We start from the raw sequence: 15,378 nt of genomic DNA, 5'->3' as shown, positions 1-15,378 counted from the left end.
GCTTTCACGTTACCTCAGCAGTATAATATATAACAACCAATCACAGCACAGCTTTCATGTTACCTCAGTATAATATATAACAACCAATCACAGCGCAGCTTTCATGTTACCTCAGTATAATATATAACAACCAATCACAGCGCAGCTTTCATGTTACCACAGTATAATATATAACAACCAATCACAGCGCAGCTTTCATGTTACCTCAGTATAATATATAACAACCAATCACAGCACAGCTTTCATGTTACCTCAGTATAATGTATAACAACCAATCACAGTGCAGCTTTCATGTTATTTCAGCAGTATAATATATAACAACCAATCACAGCACAGCTTTCATGTTACCTCAGCAGTATAATATATAACAACCAATCACAGCACAGCTTTCATGTTACCTCAGCAGTATAATATATAACAACCAATCACAGCACAGCTTTCATGTTACCTCAGTATAATATATAACAACCAATCACAGCACAGCTTTCATGTTACCTCAGCAGTATAATATATAACAACCAATCACAGCACAGCTTTCATGTTACCTCAGTATAATGTATAACAACCAATCACAGCGCAGCTTTCATGTTACCTCAGCAGTATAATATATAACAACCAATCACAGCACAGCTTTCATGTTACCTCAGTATAATATATAACAACCAATCACAGCACAGCTTTCATGTTACCTCAGTATAATATATAACAACCAATCACAGCACAGCTTTCATGTTACCTCAGTATAATATATAACAACCAATCACAGCGCAGCTTTCATGTTACCTCAGCAGTATAATATATAACAACCAATCACAGCGCAGCTTTCATGTTACCTCAGTATAATATATAACAACCAATAACAGCACAGCTTTCATGTTACCTCAGTATAATATATAACAACCAATCACAGCACAGCTTTCATGTTATTTCAGTATAATATATAACAACCAATCACAGCGCAGCTTTCATGTTACCTCAGTATAATATATAACAACCAATCACAGTGCAGCTTTCATGTTATTTCAGCGGTGTAATATATAACAACCAATCACAGCACAGCTTTCATGTTACCTCAGTATAATATATAACAACCAATCACAGCGCAGCTTTCATGTTACCTCAGTATAATATATAACAACCAATCACAGCACAGCTTTCATGTTACCTCAGTATAATATATAACAACCAATCACAGCACAGCTTTCATGTTACCTCAGTATAATATATAACAACCAATCACAGTGCAGCTTTCATGTTATTTCAGCGGTGTAATATACCGTGCTCCGGGTACCACAGATTTTCTTGTGGACAGCCTTCCTAAGATGGTGGTGCTGGGATACTTTGTTGCGGCCACCATGTGCATCTCTCCTTACAGCATTCCTCCATTACTCCTCTCGGAAGTGTAACGGTCTATGGGGTGTTGTTAACAGCTGAGGGGGCGTCGCTCCACTGCCCAGTCTGTCATGCAGTGATGGTCCGAGAGGACAGTCCATGGAAGAGCAGTGGGCCGAACAATCCATCAGCTGACAGCGGTAGAAGATGTCTGGGCAGTTTAAGGCGACAGCGGGGGTGTTAGATTACCTCCACCCGTATCCTGCGCGCCATTCTCACTGGTTCAAGATGGCTATCAAAACCTAACCAGCTGCTGCACACCACAGTGGTAGTCCGAGGTGCTGCCGGTCAGCAGGCGTCATCTATAGTCTACGGCCGCCGTGACATGAGTGCTAGCGGCTTCTGACCAATAACGGTGTGATAGCGCCCCCAGGTACAGCCCAACAATTGCCAGGACAACGCTGGTGTGATTGTACCATAAAATACTGCCCTTTTTGAAAATCTTGTCCACTTTGCTGTTTAGGGTCCGGCCCATGTGACCCCAGCTTAACCCTTCATACACAGAATGCGGCCATCTTGGAAGAGCGCTACAGGGGCCCAGAAACTGCAGGTAACGCAGAGCTTTGTCCCAGGTGAAGAGTTGCTTTAACCCTTTCGAATCCACTGTCTGACGCCTTCAGAGATTGTGATTGAAGGTTGTACAGCTCCGACGTCAGAAGACATCCGACAGGGTATTCTTACTGTATATTACTGGCCGCTCTGTTGTCGGGGGCCTCTCCAGTAGGTCACATAGCGCAGTACTGGCTGTAGCTAGCAGATGGCACCATTGTATAATTGCAGAAAGAGAAAGCCCCCTAGGAAATCCTGAATCCAAAATTGGATTGCAAAGGGTTAAGGGTCGCAGTGGGTTAGGCAGCTGCACCCCCATTGGTTGAAGAGGGATGGGCACACCCTGGCTGGGGTTGCCAACAGGCCGGTAATTCACCGGCCTGACCGGTATTTTTACCACCAGGCCGGTGCCGGTATTTTTTTTACCGACTATTACAGACCAGTATTTTTGGTCCCCCACCCCTACCCCCATATGCGGCAGATGTTTTCTTTATCCCTGTAGGGTATAAAGAATTCCCTGCTGCACCTGTAACAGATGACAGCTGCACTAGAGGATCCAGCTGCCGGCACTTCTAATTGTTTTTAAGGGAAGGGCTTTAAATATAAACCTTTCCCTGAAAAACAACCCAAACTGGTGTAAAAAAATACAAAATAATCCTCCTCCCCTTCCTTCAGGCTGCCGGGGCTCAGCTGCTTCCTGTCTCCGCTGTCCCCGGCTCTGCACTGAGGTTCTTTCAGCAGCAGGGAATTAAAATCCCTGGCTGCTGAAAGAGCTACTGCTGATTGGCTGAGGCGCTCAGCCAATCACAGGCAGCTCTCGCCTGTCATTCATTAAATGGGCTCAGGTAAGGGCAGCGCGCTCCTTCTGGTTGGGTCACCTCTAACCCTGGAGGTCCAGCTGCTTTGTCGGTGACAATGACATTAGTATAGCTGGCGGTCATTGTTCAGGGCCTGCCAGGGATAATAACGGCCCCGTTGTCCCAGGAGCAGCACCCCGCACCGCCCTTCTTACCAGGGGCGCTAAATATAAAGCCATATACATGACCAGACATCTACTGTGTACGGCGGTCTCCCAGCGCCCCCATGATACCGCTGCTGGCGCGGCTCGAAGCTTACTGCCCACAGCACATGGACAACAGCTTATAGCTAGTCTTCTGTGCCATGCCGTGCACTCTATTGTTCGCCCTTATCAGCCATTTTAGCCTAGGTGTAGCAAACTAGAATCAGGATGACTGAAATGAAGCCACAGAAAGTTCCCACAGCCGAGTCGATGATTCTTGTATATCCGCAGGGCCAAGAAGATATAGAACCATTGTAGATAAGCGTGCTGGACTATAGGGCAATGGCTGAGATGCAGTACCAACAAACCCCTGTGGGGGAGGTACAGCGCTGCTGTTTTTAATCCAGATCTTCAAATGGATGACCTTTTCTCAGGTTAGGTCAATCAATAGTTGGTCACCTCGGGTCCGCCGTTCAGGACCCCGGCCAATCAGATGTTAGGGCGCCAAAACAGTATGTAGATTGGAAGCAGATCGCGCCGCCCCGGTGTAGAGGCTAAAAAAGGTTTGGTCGGGTGTCGCCAGTAGAGCAAGTTGTGATTGTTCTCAGTCAGAGAAACCAAGTCATCTATAAGGTCTCATATCTACAAGAGGACTTGGCTTCTCTCACCGAGAACAATCCCAGGTGTAACTGCAGGGGCATTGTGCCTGCAATAACCAGCAGCAGCCACTACACAGGGGTTGGCGCTATCATACGCGTTCTTGGGATCCGGCCAATCAGCTGTTCAGCAGTCTGTTATCGGCACCAAGTGTCAGAAGAGCCTTTAACACGTACACCAAGCCAATATGGAAGGTCACAGACAGTTAGAGGGCCACCATCCAGCAGCACAGAGTATTTCAGCAGACGGGAGCAGTTCATCCCATCGGTGACTACAGGCCGCATATGGCGGAGCGGCAGCTTGGAGAACATCACACTAAATATGGCCGACGTCTAAACTGCAGTGTAATGTGATAGAACCGAGCCCCGCCTCTCACGGACAGATCTGCGGGCGCAGGGACCGGATCTCATTGGTTCACATTCCGGTGTTTTGTGCCTGCCGTCCGGCTGCACAGAGATAGAAGATGCGCTATTCTCTGTGTATTCGCACACCCCATGGAACTCAGTAGGGGTTGAGCAAACGTGCGCCCAATAAGCATGGGGATACGTGAAAATCGTGTGATCCACCGGAAGATGACGGCATCTGGAACTGGTGAGCCGATTCATTAATAGCGGCCGACGGGTCTCATATGGACACCATTTTTGGCCATCCAGACAGGCTGCGGGACCCAACCTCTAAACAGGGGGTAAAGGGGTAGTCCCAGAATAGATTTAGAAGGGACCGGGGTCTCGTGGCCCATCGCCGTGGGCTTACTGAGCGGTAGTCACACATGTGCAGTGCCAGTCCGTTCATCTTCAACGGGGCTGACAAATGATCTGCTATTTCCGTAAGCCCCATTGACATGAAGGAAGCAGCGCCAGCATGTGCCCGGCCACAGCTCCGTTCATCCTGATGCCACAGTGGGGGGCACAGAGAGCCCGTGGTGACGACAGGGCAATAAGAGTCAAACGTGGGCATACTGCTTTAAAATGTAACTTGACTGCCAACCCCGCTAGGTGGGGTAAGCCTTGTGCGCATCCATGGCACACCTGCGAACAGCGTGCCAACCGTGGATCTCTGCCAGACATCCTCATCCTCTGCTGTGTCAGCATAAAGCCGCAGAGTACTCGGCATCGGAGGCGCTGCATGTGCCAAGAGATCCGTTATTAATACAGTGGAAGCTACCCAAGTGGAGCTCCCCTTTAAGCATCTCTCACTATATACACAGATCCCAGCGATACCGGGGTTAACGGATATTCTGGCCTTGGGCTTGTGGAATTTCCCAGCTGCGGTGTGTAGTCGTACGCAGTCCGGCCGGTACTAGTAGTTTGCATTGGCCTCCTTTGCCTATGTCTACAGGGCGACATGTAAATCCAGAGCCCGTACAGACGCCACACTTCCCTACAATCCCCTCATACCCATTTACCTACCAGACACCATGAAGCCCAACAATGCAAATACTTACTAGGACATCCACACGAAGCATTAACCCATTAATGCCATCCGGGCCGTGGCATACAACTACCAGCCTTTATATGAAGCACTGGGCATACATTCTCTACATCAAAACACGTGGTCAAACGGTATCGGTGTAGACGGGACGGACCCGGCGGCCATTTATACTGCAGGACTTGTACATTACAGTCACAAAGTCCACAATAACAAGTGTGCTTTGACGTGTGAAGAGGCAGCCAACACATAGTAATCCCACTGGTTGACCAAATATGGGGACCCCCACCAGGCCTGTGTGCTCTGCCAAAAGGGATATGCAATATGGTGGTGGTGGCGGGGGGTTCTGCTGGGAAGGAGTAGGGCCATTGGCTATAGTAAAGCCCACCCTCACCACCAATGGGTACAGACACATCCCGGACAATGTGGCATCACCTACCCTGTGGTAATACTCTGGTACAGCTCCATGTCTCCACCAACATGACGAGTGCCATGTCATACGGCACGCAGGGTGGAGGAGCAGAACGTCTGCAGACTTCATTGGCCCAAAGTCCGGATCTCAATCCCATCGAGCGTCTTTGGGATAAACGCCGTATCCGTGCGCCCAACAACCCCACCACCACCACCACCACTATCTGAAGCTCCTCCAGGAATGGAGGCAAATCCCTCCACACATCTATGGGGATCTGGTGGAAAAACAGGAATAAAGTCAAACTTCATCACCCTCTATGTGTCCAATGTGTTTGTCATCATAGTGTAGAGCGGGTTACGCACCATCATGCACCCAGAGTGCCCACGGGTATCACCCGCTGCCATGTGGCTGCCCGTCGTAAGTGGTTCACCAGCGTTCCAGTGACTCCAGCTCTGCATTAGACGAGCGGCCAGCGGTGCAGACTGTCCCATTGGTAGCATCACGTCTCACGTTCAGCTCTGACCTTTCCTCTCTCGTCTCGGGTGCCCACAGTGACAGCAGAAGACCATGGGAAAGACACTCCCGTAGAAAACACGTAAGGGCATGTTCACGTGTATCGGAATCGCTGCGGATTCTCCACCGCGGATCTCAGTAGCTGCAGCGCTCCCCCTCACCTCGCAGTTCCTTCTGTCCGCCCAAACCTTGTGTTTTATGGTTCGCGCCCGCATGACCTCAGGATCGCCGCTTACAAGCCTTTCTTGCTGTATGCCAATAAGGCGTGAACAGTCCGATCACATTGCTCAGGAGTCCTCCGGGCTCGCGGCCCATTCAAGCACGCCATTTTCAGCTGGAGAAGTCATGCGCCAATTCTGAAAGTGCGACCCATGCTCTGAGTGGGGAATGTACAATCGCTTCAGCTCGAGAGACGCTGCGGGTAACACATAGGATGCGTGCGTCGCACTTATAGGCAGCGCCGCATGGGTGGGCAAGTATAGCTCTTATTATTATTATAGCACAGCGGGCGCTATAGGGTTAATGTTGCGTAGTAACCGGACCACTCCTTTAAGGGGCAGCAGCACCCCCCATTATACCCTACAGCCTGCATCAATACATCAAGTCCTAATCAGAACTGGTGACTTCCCCAGCAATATGTCCGCCCGGCCTCCATACTGTCACTACCGGCGTATGGCGTCCATCTAAACGACTCTTGTTTTCTGAAGGAAGCGGCGACAGGACATCGGGGACCACAGGAGAAAACAATGAAGAGGAAGCAACGTGTTAAACACGTGTGAGCAGCCGGCTCCGTGGACATCCTGCCACTGACACATGTGCACCGCTAGTCTCATCCATCCCAAGGGGCTGCAGTAGGAGTTCTGCACCTGACACCCAGGAATCTGAAGTTCCACAGGGCACCGACAGGCATGCAGAGGGAAAGCAAACAAGTGTCTTCTAGCTTCAGGCGCAGACAGAAGAGGGAATCGCACAACTAGCAATTACCCAGCAATGGCACAACAAGCGGGAATCTGGAAACACCCGAGCACTACTAGGAATACAGATGAACGTAGCAGCGGGCCTCTCAGAAGATAAGAGGTACAAGTCTCTGTATGCCAGAAGGTCAGCACCCCCAGGGGGTCTCCACGCCTACAAGTGATGCCGGATCACATTAAGGAATTGCTGGCTTTTCAGTATGAAAGGTTCCTCCTCAGGTCCCCCGAAGACGCAGCTGAGAAGGAGCCAGGTTAGGGCCGTCACTGAGACCTCGCGATGGCCGGACATCGATACTTCAGCCTCGTTTGTATGATTAACCGATAGAACTTAATGACGACTCATTTTTGTTTCTCCCCGCCCATCGTCCCATTCCTCGAGTCATAAAGGTTTACTCTCAGCAGCCGTCCGTCTGGGGGCTCGCTGCAGGACAAGCTGTAGTCTTTAATGGTATTATCTGGGGTGACGTATTGGAGAATTTATTTTTATATATGGGGATTGCGGAAAGTAAAATTCCGCCATGGTTTTTGGATTTCAGTTTTACAGTGTTCAAAATAACACGGTAACATTCCCCGCCAGGCGCGATGTGTACAAAAATGGAAAAACATAAAAACACTTTTAAAGATTTGCTTTTGTGTCGCTGCCTTCCAAGAGCCATAACATTGGTATGTGTCCGTCGCCGGAGCTCTGGGGGGGATGAACTCTAGTCTTCATTTACCCCATTTTTGGGAACATAACTTTTTGATCAAATTCTTATTCCATTTTTTCTAGAGGAAAGATTAATAAAATCTGCAACACCGTGCAGTATAAATACGTATGTCAGTACGATTAGGTGGATACTAGAGATGAGCGAACGTACTCGGTAAAGCACTACTCGTCCGAGTAATGTGCTTTATCCGAGTACCTCCCCGCTCGTCCTGAAAGATTCGGGGAGCGCCGCGGAGCGGGGAGCTGCAGGGGAGAGCGGGGAGGAACGGAGGGGAGATCTTTCTCTCCTTCTCTCCTGCCCGCTCTCCCCTGCTCCCCGCCGCAACTCACCTGTCAGCAGCGGCGCTTTCCGAATCTTTCAGGACGAGCGGGGAGGTACTCAGATAAAGCACATTACTCGGACGAGTAGTGCTTTACCGAGTACGTTCGCTCATCTCTAGTGGATACCAAATTTAAAAAAAAAAAAAAAAAAAAAAAAAAAGATTCCCTATCTATTCAAAGGCCCCCTAAGCCACTGTTGTATCTTGTCTCCAGCAGAAGAATGGGAAGAGACAAGCTGCACACCCACAACTTGATTGGCTGGGCAGGAGAATGGGTGCCCATCATCTCCCCTCCTGCCTCACATCACTCACCCCTCCGCCCCTGTCCCCTTCTCGACTCCTGCGCTGTCAGTCTCCTCGCCGCCGTAACATATTGCAGCCGGTATGCGAGGCCTGCCGGTGACGAGACTGACAGCGGCTAACCAACTGCACCAGAGCAGGGAGGGGAGAAGGCAGAGCGGCGGGGCCAGCGACAGGTGAGGGGATGGTAGTCTGAAGTGGTGGACACATCGAAGCGCTGATGGGAGGCTGGCAGGGAGAGGGGGGACGCACTGCGCCCGAGCCAGTAGGCAACAACTTCCAGGAGGGGAGATGATGTTACAGCAGAGGAGATGGAATGGTGGGGTAAGGGGGAAAAAAGACAGTGCCGGAGGCAGGAGCGGAGATGGCAGAGCACACGGGAGAGCTGAGGGAAGGGAATAGTAGGAGAGCAGCAAGAAAAGTCACTTACAGGGTCGCCAGCAGCGAGAGCGCACATGGCACCCCTGCGGGGTGAGAGTGCCAGGGGTGGCAGCAGCGGACTGGGGAGATGATGGGCACCCATTCTCCTGCCCAGCCAATAAAGTTGTGGGCGTGCAGCTTGTCTGCACCCATTCTTCTGGTGGAGACAAGATACACAGTACTGACCCCTAATATTCGGCTTTTTCCGCCAGTGGTGCCATGTGAGGGTTTGGTTGGTTTGTTGAGGACGAGTTGAACTTTCTCATCATACTATTTGTTATTGGTCCAAATGACCGAATGCTTTGTTTTAACCCCTTCTCGCTCCAGGGTGTAAGTTTACGTCCTGGCAGTGGGGTACTTCCCGCAACAGAGCGTAAACTTACATCCTGGGGATAGCGTAAGATCACTTATGATCTCGCACTGTCCCGCAGCGGGAGTCAGCTGTCAGTCATAGCCGGCCTCCCGCTGCAACAGCGGGGGTGCATCAGAGATGCACACCCCCCCTTGCTGTTAACCCCTCTGGGAGGGGTTCACAGGGGGAGGGCGCACTCCCTCTGTGACGTTGCCAGGCTGTCGCAATATAATTATAGAGAGCCCGGCCTGTTGCCATGGCACAGGACGCCAGATACCGGTGTCCTGTATTGCCATAGCTGGTGATCGCTGTATAAGCGATAAGGCATGGCAGGGCAGTAGCCCTGCCATGCCTTATCACAGCGATCATCAGTGCTATACTGTAAGTGCCTCAGAGGGACAAAAATTGTGTAAAAAAAAAAAAAAAAAAAAAAAAAAGAGAAAAATGAATAAAAAAGAAAAATGTACGGTAAGTAAAAAAAAAAAACCTTTATGCTTTTTCTCATATTAGCATAGAAAAAGGTAAAAAAACTGCACAGAAAAGTGTTTAAAAAAAAACTGAGCCAAAAATGCTAATTTTTAGCATTTTGCCTCCCTAAAAATGCAATAAAAGTGATCAAAAAAGCCGTATGTACCCCAAAATGATACCAATAAAAACTACAGCTCGTCTCGCAAAAAATAAGCCAGCATAGAGCTCCGTACATAAAAAAAATTAAAAAGTTACAGGACTTTGAATGCAGCGATTTAGAAAAAAAGAGATTTCCAAAAATAGGGTTTTTATTGCAGAAAAGTGGAAAAACCTAAAAAAAAGTTAGAATTTTGGTCTCGTTGTAATCGTACCGGTCCGCAGAAAAAATGTAGTGTGTCATTTATGCTGCATGATTTACGCTGTAAAAAAAAAAAAAAGTCTATGGCAGAATTGATGCGTTTTCTCTCCCTGCAATCATAAAAAAAAATAATAAAAGTTTTACAATGTAGTCTATGTACCCAAAAGTGGCGCCAATAAAAACTACAGCTCGCCACGCAAAAAACAAGCCCTCATACGGCCGCGTCAATGGAAAAACAAAAAAGTTATGACTTTTGAGAAATGAAGAAGAAAATCCGCCAGAAATCGTTGTGTCCTTAAGCCCAAAATAGGCCGCGTCATTAAGGGGTTAATACCACCCAATGGTGGGGCAGACGGACATTCATGACCAATCGGGGTTGTGTAGGGCTTTTATAGGGTTCTCCAGTACTGTTACTATGGCCACCCTATTTCCAAGATAGGTTGTCTACAGTTTATCAGCAGGGGTCCGCCACTCAGGATGCCCACCGATCAGCTGATCACCAGGTCCATTCTCAGTGTGGACAGCGCTGCCAACATTGCAGCAGCCCAGCTTTAGTTCAATGGCAGCTGTGCCTGCAGTACCAAACTGAGCCACTGCAATACAGACAGCGCTATTTACTTGCAACACTGTCTGCACAGGCAGCTGGCCCGGCGATCCTCTGATCAGTGAGAATAAGAGGAGATGATGTGTCTGCATGAAGCCCGAACCTTAACCCTTTCCAATCCCATTTGTATCCTGGTTTTCCTAGGGGCTTACTCTTTTTCTGCCATTATACAACGGCGCTATCTGCTGGCTAAAGCCGGTACTGCATGAGGTGACACGTTGGATAGGCTCCGTCAGTAGAGAGGCTGGCAATATACAGTAAGAGAACCCCGACGGACGTCTTCCAACATCGGAGCTGTACAGCCTTAAATTATAATGTCTTAAGACGTCAGACAGTGGATTGGAAAGGGTTAATGGAGTATATACCTTACCAATATTGCGTTAGGGCATTGTCTCGGTATAGGCACAGTAAGGCCTAACCCTGCAATATGACTCCTCTCCTGCCACAATGTGAAGGTAAGCTAGGATTAGTCACTTACTCTCTGGCAACGCGGATGAAGCTTCCAGCTCTGTCCACAGTGACAGCGGCGCAGGGGTCAGATGATCGCTGGGTGTAACAGACAGCAGATCCCCATCGATCAACTACTGATGACCCATCTTGAGGACAAAAAAAAATATTTAACAATTTCTGCACAGAAATCTATGACTTTTGGGCGTTTTTGCACCCTGATGGTAATTTTCTAAGGCCGGTCTCACACGAACAAATCGGAATTGTGCATTCCAAGATCGCCATCCTTGCAGAAGACCCGCGGTGAAATGCAGGCGTTGAAAGGCATGTATTTTCATACGAATTGCAAATTCCACAAGTGGATTAAAAATTGCAGCATGCTTTACTTTAGCGTGGATTCCGCGAGGACGGCTTCCTTTGACCGAAATGGACGCGCGTGTCCGGCGTACGAGCAACGGAATCAGTCGGAACTAGCAGTGAGAATATATAGCCTGGCTGGACACGAGAGAGAAGAGGCAAGTGAACGTTCTCCTGCGCGGCCGCCCGTGGGGTCTGAGGTCATTCTCTGCTCGGCAGTTGTATTCCGTGTGTATACACGTATATCCGCGAGAGAAAAAGCGCATGCATTCACAACCTTCAGCGAATGGGGCCAAGCAGGGGCGTAACTATAGAGGATGCAGGGGATGCAGTTGCACCTGGGCCCAGGAGCCCTTTTACAGGTTTTGCATTAGGGCCCAGAAGCTTCAAGTTATGCCTCTGTGCAGCATGGTTTAGGTATGGGTACTGGTACAGATACAGATAGAGGGGGGGGGCAGCTCACCTTTTGCATCAGGGCCCCTGATCCTCTAGTTACGCCCCTGAGCCTCTAGTTACTATAATTCCTGGCAGAGCCTAGAAGAATAGTGTGGTGCATGCTACACAACGAGAGGGATGCAGCGCTGAGAGGACCGCTGCAATCAGCTGATCGCCAAAAAGATAATTCGCAGTTGATTTCCACTTGCGGGTGTTGAAAAGCGTTTTCCATAGCAGGTCCTATGGGCAGTATTTGCGGCGGGATCCGGAGACGAACGCTCGCTCCAGATCCCGCAGTGCAAATATGCCCGTGGGCACTCGGCCTTAAGATATGTTCAGGACCCACATGACATCGGCGTCATCTAGGCGTCCTTCTCATCGGGATGGAAGTCTGCAGCATCGTCTGTACGCGCTGATTGTTTTATCCCCCCCTCCCCCTCGTGTGCAGATTTTAAATCCGTGGGGCGGAATAAACTAAGCAGAGACAAGTTACTTCTTGAAACCACGTTGCAAAATCTGCATGTGGCTCTGCCCATTAAACCGTGTGTGATCCGCAGTAAACTGAAGGCAGAGGGTGAAGCGTGTGCCAAAATGTGCGGCAGACAGGTAAAACCGCGCGCAGATACAGTCCGCGGCGGATATTATTATCGGAACCCACGTGACTCGTTCTGTAAGTGTAGCAAACATGTGAGCGCGTCTGATAACGAGGACATCGGGACGTCCACCGGATCAGAGTCCGAGGCTAAGGAAACAACACGCTGCGAGACCTACAGATCAGTGTAAAGCCTTCCCTTCCAGGACGGACCCCGCTGCTCTAAGAGAACGGGAGGAAGCCCACCACAATGTGCACAGCTTCCCTCACCAATGACACGGCCCTCCCCGCTCCTGCATTGTTACCCCTTCACAATCTGACACCCGGATCCAAGAATCAATATTATAGGTAAATAATGACACATCCTTCACCGGAGGGATTAACGCTCCTCGCTCAGCCAGCAGCACCGCCAATTATCAGGCCACCTCCCTGACAATGAGCGGCTGCTGGGACCGCCACACTCCGAGCCACGAAGGAGATGTAGCAGTCGGCCGTCGTCAGGCACGCTGTTTGTCACAGTGGTTTTGGACTTGTAGACACGAGACCACCGTGACAGTCCTCCGTATTTTCCAAACATTTTCGGTGGTCTTGTTCTGATAACCCCCCATAGAGGGGTCTATGGAGAGATGTGGGGGGGGGGGGGGGGGGGGTGCAGGAGTACGGATGGTGGGGGGGGGGGGGGGGTGCAGGAGTACGGATGGTGCGTTAAATAAAGTCACAGACAAAAACCAAAGAGAAGTATCACAAGTGAGGAAAAATGTAACAAGAAGTAACAGGGTCCTGTTCGTGGTGCCACCATAACGCCCACGAACCCGCTGGGAGACGGGCAGCAGAAAAAGGAGCGTTTGGGGAGACGTCCGGGGGCATGCGTATGAAGCCCCCTATTCCCAGCATGATTTTGGCACAAAATTGCAACTTTGAGGATTAATGCCAGACAACTAAAAAAAACAAGTAGCCTCCCGCCAGCAGGCGTGGCCGTAAGTAGCCAATCAAATGTATATTATTTACGCCATAGACTGGTAGCAATGATGGCTGAAACCTATGGCAGCCATGACAGGTGTATTAAAGGGGAGGGGTCAGCACCATAAACGGGGGCGTGATGGGGCGGTATTTATCATATTCACCCGCGACCCGCTTCCCACCACTGACGTCCGCTCCTTGCAGCGAATGACCGACTCTTTTCGCAGGGCCGAGTCTATGGAAGAGCGTGCGACGGCGAGCGGACGTCAGTGGTGGGGAGCCGGTAGTAGGCGGATATAAATACCTCTGCAAGACCCCCGAGACCGCAAAAGCTGCGGAAATTACTGCAACAGATCTGTCGCTGTACTATCAGCGAATGGAGGTGGAATGTCTGAGGTCTGTCGGCCGTCCGCCGCCATTCACTGTGCGCAGGCGGTCGTACAAAGATGAAGGGCTGCCTGTCCGCACGGGCCAACAGCCACGCGGTTTTTAGGCATTTCCTGCGATTAGTCAGCCAGTAACCGCCACACGTAAGGAGGTGCCTGAAGGTACGAAGAAGGGACGCCGCTAATTCCACGCCCGTCCACGCGGTGTAGTCGCAAACACGGAGGCAATAAATATGGAGGGGCCGATTAGCATCACCCTTTATCAGCCTGCTGCCGTAGGAGAGGACCGCGGATGTGACACTCGGGGGTTACCGGGACCGGCAATGTAAGACGGGGCTGAACATGGCGGGTCAATGGCGGTATATTATCAGATGTAACCGGACACCATACAGTTCAAACCGTGTCTCACTAATTCGGATATTTTGTGCCAAAGATACAACAGTAGCGGGGATATCTATGCAGGGACGGGGCCCCTTGGTTACTGGGGCCACCTAACTACCACAGACTGCTAAGGTGAAGTGAAAGCGGTCATCTGATTGGTTGCTAGGGGCAACTACAGAGTGGAGACCCACTGCCCATAGCAACCAATCAGATGCCAGCTGACCTCTCTCTCGCGCACTCTGATTGGTCGCTGCAGCTTCTGTCAGCTAACACTACAAGCCCCAGCATGTCCTGCACTAGCCGGTCTACCTGTACGCGGCTGCCGCCTTACCTGTCGCTGTGCCGGAGAGCAGACCCGGGCGGCGGGGCAGCAGGAGAGCTAGTCGCCGCTCTCCCCGGGAGTTCACTTCTTCTGACGTCGCCTTCCACCCCACCCCTGTCTGCAAATAGAGAGGAAGGGCCGGCTACTCCTCCTCCCGCCCTCACTACTGCACGGCGGGCAGATACTGGGCAGAGACCCCCCCCATTATACTCGGCCTCATGCAGCTTGTTGCCCCTAGCAACCTCAGCTAGCCGTTTACCGGTCTGCGCTGAGAAACTAACGCTGCGCTCTGATTGGTCACTGAAGGGAAAACTTTGTTGCCCCTAGCAACCAATCACAGCCCCTCCCTCTTCACGCGCACATGTCACACTGGGATACTGACGCTGAATTACCGCATTAAAACCCGCATCTAAGCGGGTAGATAAGTCTTTTAGATCTCGCTCGCTTATTGTTCGCTGTGAACGTCTGACGGATCGCTGTTCACACGCGACGGTTGTCAATGAGCCAATGAGCCTGCATAAAATAAACAACAATGTATAATAATTAGCGCGGGGCGTTCAGCGCTCGCCGTGTTTACACGGAACAATTAGCGTCTCGGTTGGCGTGATCCAACCCTTTTCTGAATAATACCTCAGAATGTTCATAGCAGAAAGCAATGGATCCGTTTCTGTAAAAGTACAACCTGCTGCTTCCGCGGGTCGCGCTGAACACTAGCCGCACGTCTCGCTATCAACCTCCCAACCACCTCCTTTATTTAACCCCTTCGTGACCGCGATACGCCTTTTAATAAAACAAAAATACATATTTGGTATCGCCGCGTCCGTAAAAGTCTGATCCATCAAATGAATGCATTATTTACCCCGGACGGTGAACGTTCCCCCCCAAAAAAAACGAACACCAGAAATGCGCTTTTTTTTGGTCACCCTGTCTCCAAGAAATTTTTTTTTTTAAAAAGGCATTAAAAAGTCTATGTATTCCAAAATGGTGCCAACAGAAACTGCAGGACGTCCCACAAAAATGAGCAATAAAAAAGCTATTTTGCGCA

At 50.1% G+C, this 15,378-nt stretch overlaps 1 protein-coding gene across 2 annotated transcripts in view; it reads right to left on the bottom strand.

Moving 5' to 3' along the window:
* The window catches only part of CERS2 (ceramide synthase 2), a 38,194-nt gene extending 23,682 nt beyond the window's left edge, over window positions 1–14,512 (bottom strand). Inside the window, exon 1 of one of the 2 annotated variants that reach the window (XM_066609246.1) lies at window positions 14,343–14,512. The gene's annotated coding sequence lies outside the window, so the exon portion shown is untranslated. The remainder of the gene's footprint in view (window positions 1–14,342) is intronic. The other variant, XM_066609245.1, reaches the window with a different exon arrangement.
* Window positions 14,513–15,378: the final 866 nt, after the last annotated feature.

This window comes from Eleutherodactylus coqui, chromosome 6 (assembly GCF_035609145.1).
Source record: "Eleutherodactylus coqui strain aEleCoq1 chromosome 6, aEleCoq1.hap1, whole genome shotgun sequence".
Classification (NCBI taxonomy): Eukaryota; Metazoa; Chordata; class Amphibia; order Anura; family Eleutherodactylidae; genus Eleutherodactylus; species Eleutherodactylus coqui.
The sequence above is the reverse complement of the archived record's forward strand: the minus strand, read 5'-3'. Positions and strand labels throughout refer to the sequence as shown.